The sequence below is a fragment of the Schistosoma mansoni genome, chromosome 4, assembly GCF_000237925.1.
Source record: "Schistosoma mansoni strain Puerto Rico chromosome 4, complete genome".
Taxonomy (NCBI): domain Eukaryota; kingdom Metazoa; phylum Platyhelminthes; class Trematoda; order Strigeidida; family Schistosomatidae; genus Schistosoma; species Schistosoma mansoni.
This window is the reverse complement of record NC_031498.1, coordinates 14,508,476-14,519,800: the sequence shown is the minus strand read 5'-3', so window position 1 is coordinate 14,519,800 and position 11,325 is coordinate 14,508,476. Positions and strand designations below refer to the sequence as shown.

The window sequence follows — 11,325 nt, the reverse complement described above, 5'->3', positions numbered from 1 at the left end:
GATTTAGGCAATAGCGGTAGTTCATGGACGTAGAGACGTAAAGTATTGGGCCTAAAATGGTACCTTGGGATACACCACTTTCGACGGGCTTTCATTTGGATAGCGTTTGATTAACCCCTACTTTCTGTCTGCGGTCATATAATAAGTTTCCTATCCATTCCTGTACAGCACCTGTTATTTCAAAGCCCGAAAGCTTCTGCATAAGACCTGTGTGTGAAACCTTGTCTATGAATATCACATCGACAAACAGATCGTTATCTAGGGCTGTTGCCCAATCGTCTCTGGGAATAAGAAAGTTAGTCAAGTATGAATGCTTGTTTCAAAACCCGTATTGATCGGGAGTTAAAAGATTGCATGAACCTATGTGATATGTTACCTTGAACCGAATTATCTTTTCAAGTGATTTAACGACTATGTTGGTTAGAATGAAAAGTCGGTGGTTAGATACTATCTGTCTCTAACCACCTTTAAATAAAGGACTGACTATAGCGTATTTCGGATCTCCGGGGAGTTGAGCGAGTGAAAGGGACATGTTTAGAAGCGTCGTTACAGGTCTTGAAATAATATATACAAGAGATGAGAGCAGTCGCGGATGTAACTCACCAGTACCCGTTATCTTACTAGGTTTGAAGTTAGCGATCAACGAAAAACAGTTTCCTCAGTCACATGTACAGGTCCTATGACTAGTGTCTCGGTGTGATTAGGATAGGTATTTTTGGCGATAAACGTAGAGTAGTCTTAGTTAAAATAGTTTGATAAAGTCTAAGCCTTTGTCAAATGTGATTCCACTAGTTCATCTGAATTTCCGTGTGACGGTAATATGGTTATACCATCGCTACATTTTGTTCTCCGTTTAACGTAAGGAAATAGTGGTTTCGGACAAGCACGGCTATCATATTAACTGTCTTTCGTAAATAGCACGGCATTGAGCTATAGTCTTTTTACATATTTCCGGAATTTCGGTATTCAAACTTAAATGATTCGTATCCTATTGATACGATCAATTCTCAGAAGTGTTTCTTACTCTTCAAAAGCTTTCGGGTTTCCTTATTAATCTATGAAGGACGATTTAATAGCCCACGTGTTGATCAAGGGATAAACGGCGATCTTATGGACTCGAATGTAGCTTTAAACTTATTCCATTCAACTTCGATATATCCATCTGCATCAAAATGAATTGGGAACTGTCTTTTCCGCCATCATTGTAAGCAATGATGACCGGCTTGCCTCATTCTGTACGTTTTTCCGCTGTTATTTTGTCGTAGCTGCACCATTCAGTGTTTTTTGTGCTAAAATTTCACTGTTTGTGCAGTGACGAGTGTAGTCAATTCCGTGTTGGGTAGAGACAGATATCTAACTCAGACAATGGGTGAGTAATTTCACATGCATTCATGGAATGGTGGGAGTTAGACATTGACACCGTTAGGTGTTGGCTCAGTGGTCTAGAGGTCAGGAAATCTTGCGCGAAATCAAGGGTGGTGAGTCCCAGTCCTGCGTGCTAGATCTTGGACAATACCGCTGTTCACTGTTTTCAGGTTTTCAGTGGTGGTCTAGCTTCAGTGGACTTGCGAATTCAGCTGTTAAAATAATACTCCAATTGTTGGTGCCAATTATTTTGAATCCGTTCTGCTTACTCGTATTTGGCTGCTGCTACTTAAAACATTGTATTCCTTCATGCAAGCTTTCTGTTTTATGACAAAATATTAATGCGTTACGTCCTGAGTATTATTTTGTAGATATTGGAAACCAGAGTTAGCTTTTTTTCAACTGAAACAGATGTTGTTGCCACCTGGGATTCTTTTACTGTTCGCATGTTCTTTCCTAACTGTCATTTATGATGTCATTGAGAAAAATGAAAACGAACGATCTTCGTTTTTTTAATTTTATATATACTGCCCAAGTGCCCAAACCGAAGTAGGTGGTTTTCTCAAAGGGAAAAACCTGGAGCCACTGACCTTAGGTTTTAATCCACAGTGTGGTGCATATATATATCTGGTGCCGCGTTGTACCAATATTTATGTGCTTAAATGATAAACAAGTGATAAATAATCAAGGTGGATCCTCCATATTCACTAACCCGGTTAAAGCACCGGACCTTCCTTTTCCGTCCTCTCAAGTTCGTAAACAGCAGTGATGCCGCGAGAGAGCAGTGAGTAGGACTTCCGTGGCAGTGGTTGTATGCACGTAGCCATGTGAGGGCATGTCGAGATGGAGATCTGACTCTCCTCACTCTCGTCAGTTTCAAGGCATTTCGGGGCATCATTAGATGAGTTGTACGCATTACACGTTACTTTGTAGAAGGTTCTATCAGTACTGCCCTCCGTAGATTGCTCCATAGTACCCTCATTCTGATGACGAAACAGTTTGTAAGGAAATCTGTGATGACTCACTCATGTCATATTCTCAAAGAACAAATAGTATTGGTTTTAGTCAAAAATATGGAATAAGTCAATAGACAACTTACATGTTTTTAAGCAGAGAAGAATTTATATAGCTCTGATCTGCTAACATGTTCATGATAATTAGTTAACAATTAGGTATTCTGTTACAGCATGCGCAAAGCGTAATATGTGCATAATACCAAATTTTACAGCTTTTATCCTTTTGTTCCCATTTATATATTTTGATGCATTCGCGTCTCGTTTTACGGGAAGATATACGAAGAGATTTGGTGTCTGATAAACTGATATTTCCAATTGTTAAAGAGATTTTTTAATGTTAATTCACAGCCAGCTGCATTTAGTTAAGACTCGCAATACTCTTCTTTCAGAACTGTATACTGCTTTTTTCTAGGGAAGTAAGAGCACACACTTGATTATCCAGCTGTCGATATTGTTTAATAGCAGTGATCTTGAAATATGGTTGTACAGTTGTGCACTCTACAAACGCACAACAAAGACTTAACGCCTTTGCTCCAAAATGAGCACTTCTTTAAAACATATGTTATCAGCAGCATCTAAAGTCTTTTTTTCTATTTGTAAGCAGACTGATTTACAGCAATTCACTTATTAAGAGCAGGCTGATATAGAAGTCACTACAGTTTATCGTATTAGGTAAGGGTAAAAAACATAACAATGCGTCCATAATACTAATTTCTTACGTGTAATTTATAAACGAAATGAATTAGTTATATGTTTGAACTAGTGAGAATATAATAAACATGATATGCACGAGATCATGTGGTGTAATTCCCGTTGCGATGCAGAATCTCATTACTTGATGGAAGGGTGTCTTTAGAAACAAATCACATTTCATCATGTATGATATCTGTTGTCAGCTGCATAATAAATAATACGTCGAGGCCATGGTGACTATGGAATACCGCCGTCGTTGAATAAGTCGTATTATGCGACCTTGAGGGACAACAATACCTTTTTCCGTGTGCGTTTGGTTGGGGTCGGTACGTTTATGTACTACGCATTACTCTGTTAAATTTTAGGATATAAATCATATTGACTGTTCTTTCGTACTGACCTGTATTTGGATCTTGTTTACACTAGTCATCGCCATTCAAACTCGTCAAGTGTCGTAAAATATATATTCCATGTCTGTCTAAACTAATATGCCAAAGGTGATTTATGCTTCTACATAACTATAAATGCAACTTTCATAGCTACAGGATATTATTTCTCATTTTTTTATATTTTAAACGTTCACATTAGTAATTACTAATGTGAACATTCCAAAAATTAACAAAATCCTCTTTGAAAATCTAGTGTTTAAACACTGGAGTTTCAAAGAGGATTTTCGCAACAACTTAACGCTAAATTACACTTGTGAAACTCGGAATCTCGTACTACAGTGAGTGTCAGATCTTAAAGCGGCCATTTAAGAAGTAAGGAATGTCAACAAATCAAGACACTAAAACTATAGTATTCCAGGTTTTATCACAGTCCTATCCCATACGTGGTGTCAGTTTCAATCTACATTTATTCTTTTTATGCTCAAACCTGTTTCGAAACGTTTTTCATCTCTAGATTTATGCAACTGTCATACCGCTAGTTGTATTGCTTTTTTGTGTAAATCAGGTTACATGTCGTAGGCTTTAATTATGGATCCATGTGCTCTACAATACATTTCTTGCACCTGGCTTCGCAATATTTTAAGATAATTTTTGCTGCTTTATGCAAACAAAGTAACTGGTGTCTTTTCAGACTGCGAAAATGTCACCAAAATCAGTTTCCGGCAGTTGATATTTTTTGTATCAGCAACTATTTTATCAATAACGAGTTGCTTCTGAAGTAAAAGCTTATGACTACAGATACGATATGAATAACAAAGTTTAGCATTACCAATGCTTCGATTGCATGTATTGTTATTTGCAATATAAGTATTAACTTCTCCCCGGTCGTTCGTAGCCATACTTAATTTTCGCATCTCGCTATTAATAATAGACGAAAAACGTATGAACTGTTGTTGTTGGATGAATTCACGATAGCTTGACTTTAATTTACACAACAGTGACAATGCCTTCATGTCTTCTACCTCTTTTACTTAGTGTGCGTTGGCTAGATGAAATTCCTGGAAAGGACATTTTTATAGTGCTTGTTACGCAAACAGGGTTGTTAACTAGCATCTTGTTGCTACTAAGCTGGATTTTGAATAGATAAATTTTATTTGGCGAAGTAGTCACTGATAAATATGTTTACGTTCTCATAATGAATCATATCGTGTTTTTCTGTTTATGTTGATGCGATGGTCGAGCTTACCTATCGTAATGAACCAGTCGGGTTATACTGGCTGGAACAATTGTTTCCCAAGGTCTTACTTTGCCAGGTAGGTCGGTTGAAGAACGATAAAACTTAATGCAGCAAGCCCGAGGTCCGAGGGCGAAGTCTTACTGCTGACTGTACAAAGGTGTGACGATATTAAGGTGCTTCCCTCAGACGGCCAGAATAACAGTGATGCTGCCTTCCCACAAAGGAAGGGTGGGTTAAAAAAGCCTGACCCTAAAATTGCACACCTTGTCTTGTTCCACGTATATCCATCTCCGTCGGTAAGGTCTCAAAAAGTACGGAGCGAACACGAAAATTACACAGAAAAGGTCGCGTGTGATCGACTTCGAGCAGTTGTCCCTTGGGCACTGCAGTCATGCTCTCAGGTCACTAAGACCATCACTATTTCAGCTTCCTTTTCAGGCACCTCTAGAAGAACCCTTCTACGGTGTGGATAACCGGGAAGTGAAAACCGTTCTCATACGTTTAACAGCATTTACGACCACTGTACTCATAATCAATTTCCCTTTTTAATTCCTATTATTCCTCCTACATCGGCTACCAACCCTAAACTTCCTCCAAGTGTCACCCAGAACAACTATTTTATTGCTCACTCCATACTACACATTGGAGCCCTCAACATATATACCCTATGTCATTGGTCAGCAGGCCTCCTTGGCTAAGAGCCGTAAATCTCGTACCATTGATGTATCCTGTGTCTCCGGAACACGCATGCAGGATCCTAGTGTGGTCATTCACTTGAAATCACCTAGCCAAAACGGGGAACCGACGAGATATACCCTCAGTTTATCTGACGACCCGACGACAAGTTCTCGTGGACTGGCAGGTGTAGGCATAGAATTAAATATGAGGGCAGAAAAAGCACTTTTAGAATAGACCCCTACTAACAGTTACCTTTGTGCTGTTCGGCTAAACAGCTCCGTAAGAACTCGAAAGGATAGGGACACTCGTCATTTCTACCTATGCTCCCATTGACTACAGCCCAGATGAATTGAAAAGTGAATTTTACAGAGAGCTTTCTGAACTTCTTCAAAAAGCTAAACACTCAGACATAGTACTCGTAGCAGGTGATTTTAATGCTCAGTTACGTAGCTTGAACCAAAAATATAGACGTTTGGGTGAGTATTTTGGTATTCCGGCTCAGCGAACAGATAATAATGATCGTCTGCTGCAACTGTGAATAGACAATCGCTCATGTTTTAACGAGCACTATTTTTAAGCATAAGGAGGGACATAGTCTAAAATGGCGACCCCTGAAGCAAACCAACGATGGACTCAAATAGACCATATTACCACCAGTCATCGTTGGAGAGGCTCGATGGAAGAGTGCCGCTCGTTCTGGAGTACATGTTTAGACTCTGCATACTCTCTAATAAAAGCACTCATTTGCTTGCCTGGAACCTGAAAAGCTACATTGAGAAGATACATTAGAGTTGAACTCAACGACGAGAAGGCCAAAAGTAGATTCCAGAAACAATTGAAGTCACACTTAGGCAGTTCTGAAAACAGGACTGACGCAGATATTGCTTAAAAAGACATACAACCAGCATTATTTGTTAGTGATTCGAACCAAATGGTTACAGAAAACCAGTGGATATCTGCGACATCTTTTGCACTGATGGACTCGTAAACTTATCCCACCAGGCTTCGTACACAACCATGGGCGAAAGCAAATCAGATCTAGGTTAACCAAAAGTCTACGGAACGACCGTGAGCAGTTGTGGGCAACGAAAGTGATGCGTGGGTGAGGATGATAATGATTGGTTGTTTGCTTAATCAGACTTGTAGATAGTCTGATGAATTATATATTCTCCTATCCTTATTATTATTGTGATTGTTGTCGGTTTTTGGTGTGGAAATATATTTACGTTCTAGTCAGGCTAATCATGTGTCCTTGATCTGAGTTGTTGAAGTTATATAGAAAAAACACTGGAAGGGGATCTAGTGTAGATATTCGTCTAAGGCAAGTTAACGTCCCATTAATATAGATGTGGAAAACCGAGCGTCATAATAGAAAGCAAAAGAGATGGAAAAGGTAGTGGCTGTAGGTAACGCAAAATAGTTTTCCAGACCAATAAACGAAACCGGAATTAAAAAGTTAAGTGTAAGTGAAACAATCTCGGGAAAAGACGGTTCTCTTATATGCCCTCAGTACAGACGTTTAGAACGATAAGCGCAACACCTTGAAGAGCAGTTCAGCTGGCCTTAAGGTACTCTACAGCTACCCGCCGTTTCCAAACAGCCTGAATAGAACATTGAAATAGGCTTCCCGACTCTAATTGAAGCTCAAAAAGTAATAACTAATCTGAAACGAGGTAGTGTAGATGGATTAACTCGAGAGCCTTTTAACGATGGTGGTCCAGTTTTAGCGAATAGGTTAACTAATATTATAGCTAAAATCTGGTAATTGGATGTAATCCCATCCGACTGATCACCGTCACTGATCGTCCCAATATACAAGAAAGGATCCTATGATAACCACAGATGGATTAGTTTAACTAATATAGTATCTAAAATACTAGCCTCAATAATTATCAGACGCCTAAAAACGACTCGTCAACTGCAAACACGAGAAAATCAGGCTGGTTTCAGACCTGGTCGTGACTGCATCGACTATATATTCATTATTCGTCATATTTTAGACCACGGGCATGCTTAGTGGCTTCCGACAATGGTGGTCTTTCTTGATTTAAAAGCAGCATTTGACTCTGTAGACTGGGAGGTTCTGTGCATTATCTGTCATCAAAAGACGTACCTCAGAAGTACGTAAACCTTCTGAAGGCTCTTAACTCGAACACTACCAGTTGAGTCAGAGCGTATGCCGAACTGTCATCCGTTTTTGTAATCTCAACTGGTGTCCGGCAAGACTGTTCACTATCTCCATTTTTACTCAGTTTTACCATAGACAAACTGCTGGAAATAACGTTCGCATCGTTTGAATTTTCGCGAGTTGATCTCCTACCGCGAGGTCTGCTTGTCGACGTAGAATACGCAGATGACATAGTCCTGTTTGGTGAAGACGCTGATAGAATGTAGTCTTTTGGTAGCACTGAGCAACAATACCAGGATGTTTGGGATGAGTTTCTCCACCTCGAAATGCAAATTGTTGCTTCAGAAATGGCCTGTGTTAACACCTGAATTAAGGACAGGGGGTGAAATAGTCGAATGCGTCGACAACTCCACCTGTCTTGGAAGTCTGATCAGTCCTAATGGGTTGGTGTCTGACGAAATCTCTACACGGATTCAAAAAGCTCGTTCAGCTTTCACCAACTCACATCACCTATGGTGAAAACGAGATATCCATCTATCAATTAAATGAAGAGTATACTGCTCAGCAGCTTGTTCTGTTTTAATTTACGGTTACAAAATGCGACCTTTAAGAGTAGAAGATACAGATGTCTTAGAAATATTGCTCGCATCTGCTGGGATCACTGGGTAAGTAATAGTGAGGTTAGACGGAGGGTGTTAGGGAATGATGATAAATCAGTTGATGAGGCTGTGAATTTTTATCGACTAAAATGGTTGGATCACGTATTACTCATGCCCAACCACCGACTACCTGGGTGCGCAATGTTGACTAGTGTTGGGGATGGACGGAAGAAAGTTGGGGCGGTCAAACCAAGAAGTGGCATCAGTCCCTGAAGTCACTAACTCCTGGTCTGAGTCCTGTTGGTAGATGCATACTACTTGGTTGGGGTCCGCATGACTATCGTAACCAATGGTTGGAGACTGTGTGTGACATGGCTCAGAATCGATCACAATGGCGTAGGTGTATTCACTCTTTATCTTCTTTTAAACCATGAGATTAAAATTACTTCACACCTTTCTTTCTTCGAACGAATTCTTTCTCCTTGTATCATATCCTTTTATGAAATCTTTTTACTACCATGGAAGTAACTGCTTCTATGAATTTGGTATTCATCTAGTTGTGCTAATGAGGTATGGCAACTTCGTCCGATGCATATATGCGACTGGTCCTACGTTGTAGCTGTCTGTTGATGTGAATAATCCGCGATTAATCTTGATAGTGAACATAAAGCTTTTAAGCTCTGTAACAATCTTAAAATAACATATACGAAATATGAAAAGTAGGTCTTGTACGCTTTCTACTTTCTGTGTTCAGTTTCTTGCTTCATAGCAGTAATTCTGACCAAGCAAATTCAATTTTATTGTAATCTTACAAATATCTCATCACATACTTGTTCATTTTACATTAGCTTTGATAGTACTATATCTAATATAGTTCCTTAATATCGCCAATTAATTTATATTTGATTCACAGAGCGTCAGTTCCTGCATACCGAGTTCTGCTGGGCATCCCTGGCTTTCAGGTTAGTACTATGTTCAGACACATGGATTTTGTTTTCAAAGTTACCTACTGATTCATTTTATGAACCATAAGCTTTGGACCTAAAGTAGTGTCGTAAACAATCGATTCTGTATATTGGGATTGCATATGGAAATGAAGCAATAAGTAAAAACACTACTTGATTCCTTTTCCATGGTTGGAAGCATGAATATTGTTACATCCGAGCAAAAACAAACAGTCGATTTGTCTTTATTACCTTGAAAAAAGCAATTGTTCTTAATTAGATCACAAGGCCTGAGATATGTGGTCGGTGTTTTTTTATTTGTGTCGGAGTTACTTGTCTTAAGCGCATCTCCACTTAGTCTTGATCTACTGTATAATATCTTTATTTTTCATGATTTTTACGCAATTATTTCCCTCGATAAACTTTTGTAAAACAAGAATAACGAACACTGTGCATATTCATTAATTTGAACAAATAAACGGGATGTCTTGCAACTGTAATTTTATATGTAATATGTAAAAAAATTCTTTACTACTGAAGAGAAATAATTGTCAATACTTCCCATATTTATACAAGTTCAGCAAATAGGTGGAAGAATCAAACGAGAGAAAGAGACCACGACATAATCCGATCTAAGAAACATGTGCAAATAATTATGACTACAGTAGACAAAATGAGGAGAGTGACAGTAATTACCTTAAACATGATAATGAAATAATTACGATAGTAATGATTATGATGTATGAAGAGGGCACAAGGAAATAGAAGTAGTCAGATATCTAAATTGATAAGGGTTAAATATTTTATTATATGGTGTTAAAGTAGGTCTAGATATGATAACTGTTATATCCCCTGGTGAATTATGAATGGTAAATCCGAGGTCTATTTATGGACAAATGTAATATGCCTATTCCCTATTGTATAGTTGTTAAATAACTGACCTAATCGTATTCGTGTTCCTCTCATCATAACCTTTATTTTGACCTTTGAACTATTATTATTGATTACCCTCCCCCTATCCACAGCCACATTGGCCAATTATTGTACAAATGTTATTTTTCTATTTTTTGGTATAATGGGGTCTGTTTGGTTAGTAAATAAACCCAGTATGCTTGTGAATAATGATTCATATTGCCGAGGCTGTTATTTGTGTTCTGGACTTAACTGGCTGGGCTAGGCAGATAGGAAGGACCGAATAGCACCCAAGACTGCTCGTACGATTTCAAGTATCATTTGCGTCCGATCAATAAATTCACTCCTCTCCAATTGCACGTTCATATATATTACTAGTTCACACGATATAACAATAACCATAAGTAAAAAGTGAAAACTACTAAAATAAACAATGGAAATGTTTTGATTAAATGAAAATGAGGTCAAGCAAACAAAACCAAAAATAAAGCAGGGGAAGTACATCAGTGAACTGATCAACCTGGAAACTCCAGGCGAGGCATAAGTTCTTCTTATGTACATAATTAGGGTTTTAGTCAACGAATAGTCTCCTCTTCTGCGTAACGTAGAAGTCTGTCGTTACTCTTTCTGTTTATTACTCGAAAGGCAGTACCATGGTCTACTGGATGACCCATGTCCATCATGTTTTCCGATAGCACTGCTAGGTAGTTTAGGGCTATTCAAGATTAGGTTTTTCGGGACATGTCCTGAGACTCTTTTATATAGTATTCTCTCTATTCTTCCGAAGCACATGCTATTACGGGCACAAATAAATAGGCAGGTTCATGTTAAGTTAAATGTAAGGGAGCTTTACGCATAAACGATTATAGTTTTAACTTCGGTAAAAACTGGTAGTTTTATAAATTCACTTGGTATTGTTCACTTGGATCTTCCCATTGATGATTAGGGCTGCGATTGATCAGTCGCTTATTGGCATATGTGCATACTGTGCGTATTGCCTTGACATTGCCTTAATTCACAAGCATTATGAACAAAGAAGGATAGTGTCTAGCAGTGGAATCCAGGACGCGCGTTTCGTCCTATTTGGGACTCGTCAGCCGGATGTACATGCATCTTAAAGTTGGTGTTCAATCTGGGACTCGAACCCAATACCATTCACTTCAAACGCCATCGCGTTATCCACTTAGCTACTGAGCTACTACTACTACTACTTAGCTACTACAAATAGAACGAAAAGCGCGTCCTGGATCTCACTGCTAGACACTATCCATCTTTGCTTATAATACTTGTGAATTAGGCAATGTCGAGGCAATACGCACAGTATGCACATATGCCAATAAGAGACTGATCAATCGCAGTCCTAA

The 11,325-nt window shown here is 38.8% G+C and overlaps 1 non-coding gene across 1 annotated transcript; it reads right to left on the bottom strand.

Moving 5' to 3' along the window:
* Positions 1–11,086: 11,086 nt before the first annotated feature.
* Positions 11,087–11,157, bottom strand: Smp_tRNA_02175_Pseudo_TTG.1.1. Its single transcript has one exon. It is a non-coding gene (tRNA).
* Between the last annotated feature and the right edge of the window lie 168 nt (positions 11,158–11,325).